This window comes from Zeus faber (genome assembly GCF_960531495.2).
Source record: "Zeus faber genome assembly, chromosome: 4".
Taxonomy (NCBI): domain Eukaryota; kingdom Metazoa; phylum Chordata; class Actinopteri; order Zeiformes; family Zeidae; genus Zeus; species Zeus faber.
The window spans coordinates 20,535,897-20,552,227 of record NC_137191.1 but is presented as its reverse complement, the minus strand read 5'-3'; the positions used below and the strand labels follow the sequence as shown (position 1 = coordinate 20,552,227).

The 16,331-nt window shown below is 39.6% G+C and overlaps 1 protein-coding gene across 1 annotated transcript in view; it reads right to left on the bottom strand.

Moving 5' to 3' along the window:
• Positions 1–16,331, bottom strand: part of tacr3a (tachykinin receptor 3a) — a gene marked incomplete at both ends in the record, with an annotated part of 38,680 nt that overhangs the window by 4,494 nt on the left and 17,855 nt on the right. The window lies entirely within an intron of this gene.

The window sequence follows — 16,331 nt, the reverse complement described above, 5'->3', positions numbered from 1 at the left end:
TGTCTCATGAGGATGGTCTTGTGAGGACTGTCTCATGGGGACAGTTTCGAGAGGACGGTCTCGTGAGTACTGTCTCATGAGGACGTCTCAAGAGGACTGTCTCATGAGGACGGTCTTGGGAGGAGGTTCTTGTTAAGACGGTCTCATGAGGACTGTCTGTGAGGATGGTCTTGTGAGGACTGTCTCATGAGGACAGTTTCGAGAGGGTGGTCTTGTGAGGATTGACTCATGAGGATGGTCTCGTGAGGACAGTTTCGAGAGGACGGTCTCGTGAGGATGGTCTAGTGAGGACTGTCTCATGAGGACAATGTTGTGAGGATATTCTCGTTAGGACTGTCTTGTGGGGACTGTCTCAAGTACTGTGTCATGAGGACGATCTTGAGAAGACGGAATTGTGAGGACTGTCTCTTGAGGACAATCTTGTGGGGATATTCTCGTTTGGACGGTCTTGTGAGGATTGTCTCATGAGGATTGTCTCATGAGGACTGTCTTGTGAGGATGGTCTTGTGTGGACTGTCTCATGAGGATGGTCTCGTGAGGACTGTTTCATGAGGACAGTTTCGAGAGGATGGTCTTGTGAGGACTGTCTCATGCAGACGGTCTAATGAGCACGGTATCATGAGGACTGAAGACAAAACTAAATTCAAATAAAAACTAAAATAAATGTAATTCATGCATTCACTGGACTTTTTTTATACACCAGAATCCAAAATTAGATGTATTTTCATATACGAATGGCTACAGGGACAGGGACAATGAAAATGCTCATTTCCCAAATGATTTGAACTGCTCTGAAAGCAGCTGCCATCTGTTAAAGCTAAATTGGTTTTGCATATTTGACCAAACTACTTGTACAAACTACTAATAAGGAATCAGATTTCCATTTAGGAATCATTAAGGAACCCTGCATTTCATGTAAATATCAAGCACTTCATTATATGGCAGCATCTGGCTGTAATCCCACTGTTTAATGGATTCCACGCACAGCAGCATGCGTGTATGTATGTATGTATGTATGTATGTATGTATGTATGTATGTATGTATGTATGTATGTATGTATGTATGTATGTATGTATGTATGTATGTATGTATGTATGTATGTATGTTTGTACAGTATGTTTGAATGTAAGTATCTATGTATGTACAGTATTATGTATGTAAGTATATATGTATGTGTGTGTATGTACGGTATGTATGTAAGTATATATGTATGTACAGTATGTATGTATGTATGTATGTATGTATGTATGTATGTATGTATGTATGTATGTATGTATGTATGTATGTACGTATGTATGTGTATATGTATGTATGTATGTATGTACAGTATGTGTATGTATGTACGGTATGTATGTTAGTATATATGTATGTACAGTATGGATGTATGGATGTATGTATGCATGTATGTTGTATGTATGTATGTATGTATGTGTGTGTGTGTGTATGTATGTATGTATGTATGTATGTATGTATGTATGTATGTATGTATGTATGTATGTATGTATGTATGAACACATCTGATTTGCTTCTCATTCACTGTGCACCATGAATTAAGGCCCGTCAACAACTGAATATATCTACACATAGAACTAGAAGTCAATTAAAACAGTTAATCTTCTAACTTCTTACCATCAAAGCAAATATGGTGCATAAAAAACATTTAGTTATCACTGTTATGGGCTCTGTGGATTATTTGATTCAGATTGGTCAATGGCTGAAATCAGTGGGGAGTTATTTCTGAATAATGACCGCTGTCTGTTAATAATAACCGTTTCCACGGGCAACCACTACTCCGCCTGGTCTTACATTCGTCATTTGACACTGGCTACTTCAAGCATGCTAACACTAGCTAGTGGCGACATGTTGTGACCCTACATAGAAACTACCATGGAAGACTTGAAGAGATGAATAAGTACAGTTTTTTTTGTCGGGCGAATAGTTTGCTACGTTGTCTTCGACTATTTTTCTTTGTGGAAGCTCTTAAACTAGGCACACTAGTTATAACATCAGACATACTACTTATTAGATGTGTACAGAGACGTCATTATCTGTTCAACTAACAAAAATATCTGTCTCTGTATCTGGATAGAAGACCAGAAGTGGGCGTGGTTTATACCAGAAGTCATGTTGAATGCAAATGTTGTCTTTTCTAACCATATATTCACTGGCAATGCAATTATTGTGCCTTCAAAGCATCAGATGTATTTAATATTGGCATATAATTAATTATGAAATATATTTCCACATCCTCGTACGGTACTTTTTAGCCCTCTCTGTCTCTCTTATTTTTATTTTTAACTAAACTAAAGCTAAAATCAGGTCTGGACATTGCCTGGAGTTGCCCTTTCACACATGCAGCACGTAATCGGAGATTGTCTGTGTCAGGCGTGTTTACACCACCTGGAAATACTCCGTTTGGTTTAGCTGAGGGGTGGCGCCTGGGTAGAGTGTGCAGGAGGCAGGACGTGACACAATGACGCTGCAGAGTTCAAGCACGCCCAAGACGGCTGATGAGGCTCTTGACTTATCATTTTGCCGTTGATACTCCGTGTATTTAGACATAATATAAATAAAAGAGTGTAAAGGATTATGAAGGAAAGCAGGAGTACAAAACAGCTATGCTCCGTGTACGAAGACCGCATGAAGATAAATAACTTGAATGAAAGATGCATGAAAGATGTGATCAACACGCGACGCGCCCACTCTCGCTGTGAATTCTCCGGACAATCCCCTGCTCGGTTAACACGCTCAATCGGACATTACGCAGACTTTGTCCTCGAGTGCTGACTGGGTAAAGTCTGGTTAATGTCTGGCCCAAATGATTTGGACATTTGTGTTCACACACACAGCTCCTCCGCGTAATGTTAAAATAGTTTTAATTAATTAATTTCAAGGTTGCAGTGCATGTGTGAGAGCAGCTTAAGTTTATGGTTTGTCTGAACCACACCAGCACCGCCGAACTTTAAACTGGGGAACATCTGCTTAGGACTCTCTCTCTCTCTCTCTCTTACTCCATCTCTCTCTCTACACCTTCACCACTTAGCGCAGATATTTCCCAAAGCCGCACAAAATACGTGGCGCAGTCATATCTGAAAACAGAAGGATTTTTACATATATTTGTAGAGACTTTCGGTTCAGCCGCTAACGCCACAAAATCACAGCCCACGATCTGTCTGTCTTTCTGTCTCTTTCTCTATCTCTCTTTCTCTCTCTCTCTCTCTCACACTCTATTTTTTTCCCCGATCCAAGAAACTCACCCACTCACACACACACACACACACACACACACACACACACACACACACACACACACACACACACCCGTGCTTATGCACAGACATTTCAATCATTGCTTTTTCCCCAAAATAATAAAGGGCATCTTCGGGTAGAAGAAATTCCCATCGCATTATTTGTGCTTTCCTGAATACCGTATTCAGATTCGAGTACATCCCTGCTAGTTATGCAAACAAAATTCATACCAAAATGTATTATTTTATTGAGTAAGTAGCCATGTAATATGCTAAATAATGTGCAGCCAGCCGGCCATTATCTCTTCAGAGTGATCCAAGACTTCGAGGCCTTGGGGGTTATTTTGGCAGAATCAAAGTCTGGCTGCACATTATCCTTTCAGTAAATTGCACAGGACATTTCTTTTCCTCTCTTAAACAACCTTTTGAGTACCATTATCTTTAGACAACAGCCTATGTTCAAACCCCCAAAAGCTCAGCGCTCAGCAGGGACTACAGCTGAATACTGTGCTCCTCCTGGCTCCTGCTGCTGGCGGGCTGAAATGGTTCATGAATCAAATGAGACAAGTCTTTAACCTTTATCTCAACACCTCCTCAGACTGTGACTGGAGAAGGTGCAGGCGTCCTCCATGGCCTCCCCAAATCTAAACACCAACCTTGGTACTCTGCATGTTTTCAAATGGAAGTTTGGAGGAGGTCTCTGTTGAAAAGCAGCACGCTACTCCACACATTGTTGTCTGAGCTGAATACACAAAATCAGTTTTGGTTGGTGTTTAAGTGCAGCTGACGGGTCAATTAATTGTCCATGGTTATTTGTTGTATAGAGTTCTTTGTTTGTCCTTCTATCTATCTATCTATCTATCTATCTATCTATCTATCTATCTATCTATCTATCTATCTATCTATCTATCTGCAATAGACATAATAGAATACATTACTCATTACTTCCTATTTTGGGCAATTACAGTCATGGTCTCATGCCACACACTTTGGAAATGACCATTTATACTTCAGATAAAATGTAAATGTAAATGTTAATACAATTTGAGAGAAAGAATTTGTGATTTATTGGCTTATGTGTTCTCAGTCTTGGTTCTGGTTATTTTACTTCCAAATTTGGAGCTCCACAGAGCATATCCAGGCAAATCCTTAAAACCACTGTGTATATTTGGCTGAACAAAACCTTTTCCAGACAAATATTATCTTATGTATACTGGACACAGTTTTAGAAATTGGATTCATTATTGGAACGAGTCAAATCACACTATTCTAAGCACACAAAATAATAAAGATAATTATAACAATAACAATAATAATAATAATAATAATAATAATAATAATAATAATAATAATAATAACAACAATAATAACAACAATAACAATACTAATAATATCAAAGACAATAATAATACAAATACAAATAATAATTAAAAAAATAATGATGATGATTATTATTATTATTATTGTTATTATTATTATTATAGCTTACTGGCAGAATCAAATGATAAAATTCAATTAGCAATTAAACAATGATTAATTAAGCAATTCAATTAAATCCAATTTAATATGTTAATAAAATATTTTAAAATTATTTGAAAAAATGCCTCGTACAGCAAGCTGTACACAAAACCATCTATTTTTCTTCTACAAGCAGAATGAGCTCCTTAAAAACACTGCAGGCCGCAACCCTCTATTGGAACGATCCATTCTTGAATGAGAGTAGGGGGAAGCCAAGTAGACACAAAATTATTATTCAATCCCACATAATCATTCAAATGCAAAATAAATGAATAAAGATAAATAATACATATCTATTATTGATATATATATATATATATATATATATATATATATATATATATCAGTAATTTTGTTTGAGAATGAATAAACTATGAAATAACGAAATATAGTATTAAATCTATGGATCTGAAAACTATAAATGGTGGAGCAATGTCCAGTGTTCTCCTTTTGCACTTACTACCAGGAACAGGTAAGACATGCCTATTGTGTGGGTTGGTTTGTTGGTTATATTAGGCCTTTTTATGGAAAATTTGTCCAGAGGTGGTTAAAATGATGGCACTAAATCAGCCAAAGGCCCAGCTCGGAGATTGAGCCTCCTGGGATAAACTCTGTTTTCCTGTATGAAAGAAGCGGATTTACATGAAATTCGACTGCTGGTTAGAGATATCCTTAGTGTCTATATGCATAACAAATTATGGCACACATGTGGAATGAGAAATTTATGCCTCTCTGAACACACTTCAGGAAATACCAAAATCCCGACAGTATGTTATTACGGTAAAGTATTTACATGGACAGAATACTTCACAAGTCTGGAAACACAGCAGGAATTCCGATTATTCCAGGAACTTCCAGCCGACAGGAAGAGAGGGGGCAATACAGGCAATTATATTTTCTCACCCCATTAGTGTTGGCGTATGAAAGCCACACTCTAATAAGGGATCACCCTCAAATAACAGTGGCAGTGAACATGGTGGCCACACAAACAAAATGCTGAAGGATAAAAAAGAAAAATTTATTTGCTGAACAAGAGGCCAAATATTCACATGTTTGCTGTATTTATTTTTAATATATAAACTATAAGTTATATCGCAATATTTCAATGTGAATTGCAGACAAAGATATTTACTGTTAATCTTTTGGCATTATATATTTGGGTCCGGCCTTGACGGAGAGGGAGCCCTATTGTTTTTGTTAATGAAAAACTGACGTCAGTGGTGGATTGATGTCATGGATCTGCCGCACTCACAAATAAGAGGAATGATGTATGTATTAGGGGTGGACCCGAGTTTGATCAAGATTGGTCCATTTTTTGGAATATAAAGTAAAATACAGTGGTACCTCGACTTACGACTGCATCTACTTTCGACTAATCTAAGATACAAGCGGCGATAGTCGCGAAAATTTGCATCGACTTGCGACCGACTGCTCCAAGATACGACCGTGGAAATTTGCAGTTGGCGCGTCGGCGGGAAGTCAGCAGTCAGTCAGCGGGCGACCTTCATCGTGTGTGCACGTAGTTCGTGGCTTATAGTAGTTCGTGGCTTATTAATTTTTTTTCCATATTTACTGTGTTTGTGTTGTGTATTTTGTTTATTTTCACCCTTCATGATTTCATAATTTATTTGGGAAAAAATTGCTTCAACATACGACTGTTTTAACATACGACCGTTCTTATAGAAGGAATTACAGTCGTAAGTCGAGGTGCCACTGTACTGTCATTTTTTCAAACCTATTGAAGATGACGCCAAGCACATATAGTCATGATTGGACCTTAACTAAAGGAGCATAAGATACAAACTGTTAACCATATGAAGCTACAAAGTGACAGGTATTATTTTATTACTATTTACCTTTATCAAAAAAAATGGAATAAACAAATGCAGTTAAAGTATTACCAGAAGACAATTGGATTAAACAAAGCGCAGTGTATTAAATGTCATAAATATATACGTGTCTGAGGACAACTGACACACACAAGAGTAGGTTCTACAAAATGAAAAGCCAATAACATCACTGTCAGAATTTATAGACATTCCAGAGATATCAACGTATGCAAAGTTCTTGAATTATAATTACTGGTAACAATAACCATAAGCAATTACATTATACACAGAACATGTATTCATTGTGTATGTGTTTTGAAATATTTTCATTCTTTTTGAGTTTTTGGGTTTCCTTTCAGATATCTCACGGAAGCCCAAATTCCAAGGCAGAAAAGAAACGATGGGCGGAAAATGTTGCTTTAGAGGTCAGCCACTCTCCTCTTTAAAAAAAGACTAAAATACTTTGTGAAACCTCTGAACAAAACTCTGAACACTCTGGACAAAACTCTTAAGTAAGGACTGCAAAAAACTCAGAAAGAACGACTAGAAAAACGCCTACAGAAGTTACTGCAAAATCTCTGACAACATTTAATACAGATGATGTTCCTTTAAATATACCTGTTGATTCTCCACACAATTTGGTGCTAAGAGGCTCAATTCATCAGGGTGCTGCACGGTTGGGAGGCTCCACTACTAGGCTAGGAACTTGGCTTTATCAGGACATGAAAACATCTGTTTGTAAAAGGACGGACCAGGACAGTCCCTTAACTCAGTGGCGTTTACAATTTTTGTTTCACACAAGTTAGGATACACACAAAAAAAAAATAGATCTAATATAAAAACACAGGAAAAACGCCACTGTCTGGAGGAGAAAAAAAAAACCTCCACTCCAATCCTTTGAATTAGGTTTATGTTTTGCAAACAGCACTCTGGCTGTTTTCTTTCAAAACCGGTTGCAGAGGCTCGGCACTTGCCATCTTCAATAAACACTCACCAGAACAAACCAGAGCGCATGAGACAGTGAAGACACTGAGTAAGTAAGTGGATGAGGGGCTATGTGAACACCGCAGTGGGGTGTGTGACCCGCTGTGGGAGAGAAGAGAGGGTGAGGAAGCAGAGCTGCTACCGGTATATCAATAGTGCGGAAAATGAGTATTGAAACTGTTTCAAATTCAGAATTGATATATATAGAAAAAGATACATTTTTGACGACACTAGTCTGCAGACATTTTTTGTTTACCGTCCTCATGAGCACGGGCATCGGCTGATGCTGATTATCTCAACATGTGCAAATATCGGCCGAGCGATTTAATCGGACCACCGCTAGCCGTGTATTTCTGCCTGCAGTTATATTATTGTTTTTATATTGCCATTGTTTCCTATTTTTAGAAAATGTTTTAGTGTATTGTAAGTTGCCAATTGCTCAATTTCTAAATTGAATTTTTATTTCCTATTTTTCTATTTTTTGTTAATTATAGGTTTCTTCAATATTGCCATTTCTTTCTATTTTTATTCTTATTACTTCTTATTTATCTTTTGCTTATTGCTGGGGATGATGAAATAAGTACTATCTATCTATCTATCTATCTATCTATCTATCTATCTATCTATCTATCTATCTATCTATCTATCTATCTACATTAACAATTTTAACTCCCTCATAGAGAAAAATAATAAAGTCTGATACCGTTTAAGATAAGATAAGATAAAGATACTTTATTAATCCCCCAAGGGAAATTCCGTTGTAGAAGCAGCAATGACATGCATGAAAAAACAACTCAGTCTCTCAGTGTGATCCATAACTAACTAACTAAGTAAAAACATTCAAACCTGTCCATAACAAACATCCGAGCATCCAAAATTAATTCGTTCTGTAACTGTAGCTTAAATTATAACCAGTCAGCTTAAGTTTTCAAAACACAATAGACAATTATTTTTCACTTTGCAGCCACAATTAGCTGGTGGGTAAAAACATAAACTGGTTCAGTCGATATTTGTTCGTAGGTTTGGGTTCAGTATTGAACTACTCACATAGCCGTCTCAATTGCAGCTTTTTCTCTACCTGAACAAAATAATTACTTTCACAGGGTTGATTCTCCTGTAAACTGTCCTGTTATCTAGCCAGACTTTAATCTTCTTTTTCTGTCAGCTGCTCCCGTTAGGGGTCGCCACAGCAGATCATCTGCCTCCAATACCTTCTTCTACCTTAGGCCAGACTTTAATAAGGACACTATATAAGCTCTCTATGCTGCGGTAATAGCAAATTATATAATCTCACCCTTCTTTTATTTCAGTGGGCACTTGAGGTATGCACCCATTCTCCATTACTTTTCACAGTATCTTTTGGAGGCAGCGGGCATTACAAAAAAATAAAGCACATTGAAAAATCAAGGGAGTAAATGGAGCTGAGATGGAACCTAAAATTATGCTCTTCAAGTTCAAGTTCAAGAGATTATTTGTCACAAACATATACATACGGTAATTCATATATGAAGTGAAATGTCATGACACCTGATGATTACGCACAATAAGCTCTATAAACTCTAAAAATACTAAAATGTGCGTAATCTTTGCACCTAACATCTAATTTATGATTGAATGAGTACTTTCCAATCATACCCAAACCTGCCTGGATGTCCAGGGGCTTTCCAGATTATCCAGGGATCAAACTCAGTAAAACCTGGATGAGATGATGTTAAATTATGAACTGCAATCTGGATAAGTGGGAGAACTCTTAGGCTCTCTCTCTGGGTAAAGTGGGTATCTTTGGGTAATGGGTAAGGGTTAGGACTTTGATTTTTTTATCCAAATCGGATACAATAAAGATTAGTAAAGTCAAAGGCAGGCAAAAATATGAGGAAACTAAAGGTGAAACTTTAGAGAATAAGTGATGTTGCATAACAGATAGGCCAATTGTGAAGAATCTAGGGCTGCCCTCTGAAAATCAAGAAGTCGAATAATCAGTCAGGGGTAGTGATCAGTCAGCTGAGATTCTTCAAGTCGAGCAGTGTTTTTTTTGGGGGGGGGGTTCAGTCAGTCAGTGTGCATTTCAATTACAGGATAAAACATATATAAGCTTAATATAACGCATGGAGAGGGGGTGATCGGGGAGAGAGTCACTGAGAAAGTGTCCACATTATGCACGGTTTCATTCCATGCCGTTCCATACGCACTTGTTTTGTTCCATAAGCAGCCTTAAAATAAAATAACCTCCATCTTAAATAAAAACACACTGTTTTGGCACATTGATCCCAGGCGCCCTGTCGCTGGTGCGCAGATCATCATCACCGTCGGAGAGGGAGACAGGAGTGCAAAATGCGCCCTGATCGCTCCCTCTCCGTACCTCCCCTATCTCACCTACAGGAAGAGCCAAGCCGATCAGAGAGATTGACTTAAGTGCTGGCTGGGCGGTATGACCTAAAATTGATATCTTGGATCTGAAGCACGGACCGTTACAGTATATATCACGGTGTATTTTTTCTAAAGATTTCGATATAAATGCTTCTGCCCTTCAGAAGCATTTATATAAAGAACTGGTATGGCAACTGCAAACTATTACTGTACTTTTATCAGTATTATGAGGACAATTTCACATATTACAGAGGTATTTTAATAACATTTGTTGTGAAAAACTGCAATAATAAATAGAAAAAATACAAAACCTTTTCTCAAGTAACTTACTTCTCTGAAAAACACTTTTTCATGAAATAAAATAAAATCAAGCTGCACAAAGTGTTTGTTGTTATTTTTCCCCATTTGTGCAAGTTAAAATATTTTTTATAAATACCATAAATAATAATTAATAAATATAATAAATACATATAAATGTTATTATATTTATTTATAAATATAAATAAATGTAATACATTTGTATTTATTATAAATAATAAATCAAAATATTTTTTGCCTTCCTCCACGACTATTTACAGCCAGATTTACGTAGTAGATGGAGAAAGCAAGAACTCTAGAGGAGATTTGTGAGGAGATTGAAGGAGCTGGTGTAGATGCCGTTTTCTCTGGAGTATCGCAGTTAAATGGCTCAAATAAACACCTTGGATTGATATGAAAGTTTTAAAATCGATTTATTAATTGCATTGAGGCTGTTTGTAGCGTGGAAGCAGATGGAGGATTTGGAAATGGGAATTTTGTGTCCGGTGGTGCGGCTGGTCCGGTGATTATTTAAGTTGCGGCTTCTTTTTCTTATAACAGACAAAACATTATTTAGTTTAATATATTTGATTGATGTCGCAACTGGGATTGTTCCAAAGCAAATAAGTCAACACGTAAATGCATCGTGACGTGAATACATAGTAGGAGTGAGCTTTTTAATGCAATTGATCTCCATTTGATACGAATGCAAACGGTTGAATCGTTGTCATTTAGAAATCAGATCTCATAGATGTATGAATCGGGATCCCAACTTTTTTTCTGATTAATCGTGCAGCCCTAGATCAAATACAGATTATTCTATTGAGCTCTGCAAGTCCGTCTACAACAGATCCAAATCACAGTCCATTACAAGATCGACTGGCGCTAAATGCTGACTGGCAGAACTTCAAACACTCCAGGAAGCGGGTCATTACTGTGAGAAGGAAATCCATATCTGATTGCTACCTGTCTGCTCAGGAAATCAAGGCAAGGCAAGGTTACTTATATAGCACATTTCAACAAAAAATCAATTCAAAGTGCTTTACATACAGTAACACATCAAAAGCATGAAGACAAATGTGACCCACCGCGTACTTTAGGGTCATTTGGCGGTTTTCGGGATTTGAGACATCATTTGAAAGTGGAGAATCAGAGCTTCCAAGCAAGGTGTCACTTGTGCAAATCAAGCAAATATTTTCAAAGCTTTGACTTGTTAATGACAAGGGTGTGGCAAACTGTGATTCTGAGATAATCACCTCCAAAGTTTTCCCCACACCAGGCTCATTCAGCCAGCTCCCAGAATGCAAATGGGGTTGGCGGACAAACTAAGCCTCATGGCTAATTAACATACTGCTGAATGGGCTAATCACGAACAGCTCAACAACACAACTAATTTTGTTTTTTTTAAAAAAAGCTTTTATTTAACAGTAAGAATGTACACGTTTTATGAAGTGGAATTATTTTGGAATTTTAAAGTACGGACAACACAACAAAATGTAGAGTCTATTAATATTATGAGTCGGAGAACCTACTATCATCGCGGAAAATGAAGTCCCGGTTAGTGAACTGCGTTTCCTCATGTAATCTAACGGGAATATTTAACTCCACAGTTTAACATTTTTCTACTATTTATAAATCAAACTCGGTTTTGAAAATACATTGAGAGGTTAAAAAAAAACCCACAAAGGAACACGAATCTGGAAAACTGGAGAAAAATCGAACTGTCCTCCAAGAAAGGTTTTTTCAACTTATTTGGCTGCTCCTGGCGATTTTAGAAATGGGTGAGATGGCGAGTTTTGCTGTGGTGAGACACAAAGTGCAAAAGAAACACATTATAAAAGGAGATAGAATGCATCAGGTAAAAAAAAATAATACAAAGAATGCATAAAAGTAACAGGGCTGTGCAAGAAATTAATCAAAGAAACCTTGTTTTACTCTTTGTTAACAACTATTTCGCCTATTTCTAGAATAGCGTTTTACCTCGTCAAGGCAATATCCTATCCCCGGAGAACCGGTCTGGAGATCTTTCAGTTATCTGATATCGCTGTTTCAGATCAGCCAAGGCTGTTATAATACAGTGCACACAAGGCCACTAGTATTCACATTTCAATAAGGTAATTCAAAGTGCTCAGAGGCATTCAGACAAAGTGCAAAAGAAACACATTGTAAGTTAAGAAATAGAATACATAGAATGCATAAAATCGAGTCATTAAAGTGACAGTGCAGTGCAAGAAATTAACATTAAGGCAGCGGCAAACATAAAGGTCTTCAGCCTTGATTTAAAAGAGGTGAGAGTTGCGGCAGACCTGCAGTTTTCTGGGAGTGTTCCAGATATGTGGTGCATTAAAAACCGAACGCTGCTTCCCCATGTTTAGTTTTGACTCTGGGGACAGAAAGCAGACCTGCCCCAGACGACCTGCGAGGTCTGGGTGGTTCATAACGTAGCAGAAGATCAGAACCATTCAGTGCTTTATAAACCAACAGTAGTATTTTGAAATCAACTCTTTGACGGACGGGAAGCTCAAACTGGACCCATACAGCTCGCATTGCAATGGTGCGATGGTCCCATTAAACACCACAATGATGAATGAATGAATGGCAAATGCTTTAAATGAGCAGCTCTTGAATCATGCCTTTTGTGTCCTATTGCTTCTTTGGATTCAATTGGACATTTTGACAACTGTTTCACATTCCCCCACAATGCAAAGCAGCTCAGACGGTCCCTCTGCAAAAAGGTGATGTCACCATGTCACCAAAATAATTACCACCCATGCAAGAAATCTAGACAGATACAATGGGTTCGATGTGGCACTAACCTGCCAACGGCGACCTGCGTTCAGGTCACAGTATAATACCTGCCTCAACTGGATCACACTGTTAAGTACATGTAAAAACAGCTGCACTCCTTCTTTGTCAGGATGTTTTCTATTGAATTTTGATGTTTGATAGGGATCATTAGTTTGATATAGTTGACCATAGTATTTTGTTTGTTTTGCTTTCTATAGGTTTTGATGTCTCTATATAGCTAGACATACTGTAGATAATAATAAAAATATATATATAATTACAACTAATAATATTAACAAGTTATATACTTTTTTCTGTATTATTATTATTATTATTATTATTATTAATATTATTATTATTATTATTATTATTATTATTATTATTATTATTATTATTATCTATTTATTACGTTTATTTTTCAGGTATTCAGAGCCAAAAAGTTCCCAAAGATATATTTTGACTCAAAGCTAAATACAGCTAAATAGATGTGTACAAGTATTGGGTATTTTACCATTGGTAACTTTCTCCCTTGTTAGAGAAGAGAGATTCCATGGAAGTGCAAAGTTATTTTTATTGTCTCTCTAAATATACACTGATGAACCACACAAAAAACACTGACAGGTGAAGTGAATAACGTTACTCATCTTGTTCCAGTGGAACCTGTGAAGAGGTGGGATATATTCAGCAGCAAGTGAACAGTCACTTCTTGAAGTTGATGTGTTGGAAGCAGAGAAAATGGGACTGGGTCAGAGCATCTCCAAAACGACAGGTCTTGTGAGGTGTTCCCGGTATGCACTGTTTAGTACCTACCAAAAGTGGTCCAAGGAAGGAAAACCGGTGAACCGGCGACAGGGTCATGGGCGCCCAAGGCTCACTGATGCATGTGGGGAGCGAAGTCTAGCCTGTCTGGTCTGTTCCCACAGAAGAGCTACTGTAGCACAAATTGTTGAAAAAGTTAATGCTGCTATGATAGAAAGGTGTCAGAACACACAGTGCATCCAGCTTGCCGTGTATGGGGCTGCGTAGCTGCACACGGTCAGAGTGCCCATGCTGACCCCTGTCCACCACCGAAGGCGTCTACAATGGGCACATGAGCATCATAACTGGACCATGGATCAATGGAAGAAGGTGGCCTGGTCTGATGAATCACGTTTTCTTCTACATCATGTGGATGGTCGGGGTTAGGGTCACTGTGCTGGAACAACAAGCCCGATCCATGGGGGCCCCACCTCACAACTTACAGGACTTAAAGGATCTGCTGCAAACGTCTTGGTGCCAGATACCACAGGACACCTTCAGAGGTCTTGTGGAGTCCATGTCACGACGGGTCAGAGCTGTTTTGGCGGCATGAGGGGAATTTAAACAATATTAGGATTCTTCATAGGACTAGTTGTTAAAATCCCTAAATTTTCAGTACAACAATTGAGATGGTTGAGAATGTCATCTTGGGTGGGGCGAGTTTCGCACAGATCACGGGCCACTAATGCGACACATCTTCAGTTGTGTGCCCCGGCTTCATTGGGTGTTTCGGCCATTTATCACAAGACACCCTCAGCCGAGGTTGGCCCACCACAGGTTGATCAGACCTGAGTGTGTGTCGTACGATGGCACCAACATGATTATTTGGCAGCCCATGTTGCGTCCCTCCGTTTCAGGCACAGCCAGTGACTGCTCTGCTCGGCTGCAGTGGCAAGTTCTTTGATTACCTTCCTTTGGGCCTGCCCTCTGATCCCCACCTCCTTCAAGAGCCTTGTGGTGGACTTGGCCACAAAACCTCTGCAGCCCACCTCCACTGGCTGCACCTTCATGTTCCAGCCCCGCCCCTCTGCCTCTGCTGCTAAGTTGGCATACCGCAGCCTCTTCCATTCGAATGCCTCATCGATAGCCTCCTCCCATGGGACAATCAGCTCAACGATAAAGACTCGCCGGCAGGACTTGGACCAGAGGACAAGATCTGGGCGCAGGTTGGTAACTGCAATTTCGGGTGGGAAAGTGAGCCTCTGGCTGAGGTCTACCCGCATTTCCCAATCCCGGGCTGCGTTCAGTGGGCCAGAGTCTCAGAGTGATGGCTTGGTCCGCCGTTTCTAGCCTTTTGCCATGTGGGTGTTGTTGTTGCCAAGCCAAGGCCCCCTCTGCCATGTTGGACATGCCCAACTACATCCTGGTGCCTGAGGGCCGTCTTTGCCACCGCAACTGCTGCCGATGGCTTCCATTTCCTCCCCGTTGTTAGGATTGGAGCATTCGTGCAATCGATCTCCATTCGTGCCCATTTGATGTTTCCCCGGAGTTTATCCAGCAGGCGTTTGGTGCATGTGTTTGTTGTTGTTATTGTTGTTATGTCGTCCATGTACGCTCTGATTGAAGGAAGACGCAGCCCGCTCTTCAACCGTTCCCCTCCAACCACCCATCGGGATGCTCGAATAATAAGCTCCATTGCCATGGTAAACGCCAGTGGAGAGATGGTGCAGCCTGCCATTATGCCTATCTGGAGGTGCTGCCAGGCAGTTGTAATGGCCTGTGCTATAACACAGAACTGGAGGTCTTGGAAGTAGGCTTTGACCAGCCTTGTGATACCCTCTGGGACTTGGAAGAAGTTGAACGCCGTCCACAAAATCTCATGAGGCACTGACCCGAAGGCATTGGCAAGATCTAAGAAAACCACATGCAGGTCTTTCTTCTCCTTCTTGGCTGTCTGTACCTAGTGCCAGATGACATTTATGTGTTCCAGGCATCCTGAGAATCCACTTATCCCTGCCTTCTGCACTGAGGTGTCAACAAAGTTGTTCTTCTGCAAGAATACTGAGAGCCTCTGGGCCACAACACTGAAAAATATCTTTCCTTCCCCATTCAGGAGGCTGATCTGGCGGAACTGATTGATGGTTGAGGAATTCTTCTCTTTGGGAATCAGGATCCCTCTTACCCGTCGCCATGCCTTTGGTATAATTCCTTTTTCCCATGCCACTTTCATGAGCTTCCAGAGGTACTTTAAGACGCCCGGTGTGTTCTTATGGAGCCTATATGGAACGCCATTGGACCCAGGGGCTGAGGCTGTTCTTGCCCGCTTTAATGTGCCCTCAACTTCACTCCAAGTAGGAGGCCTTGCTTCCAGCTGGTGCTCAGGTGGTTGAATTGGTGGCATGTCATCCGGAATGCTGGCTGGCACATGCCTCTGGTTGTCGGAGTAGGTCTTCCTCAGGTGCTCCTCTAGTTCCCTTATGGGTACTTTGAGGGTCCCAGTTTTCTCCTTGACAAAGAGGTCTTTGACAAACTTGTAGGGATCTCTGTAGAAGGCAGTCCTCG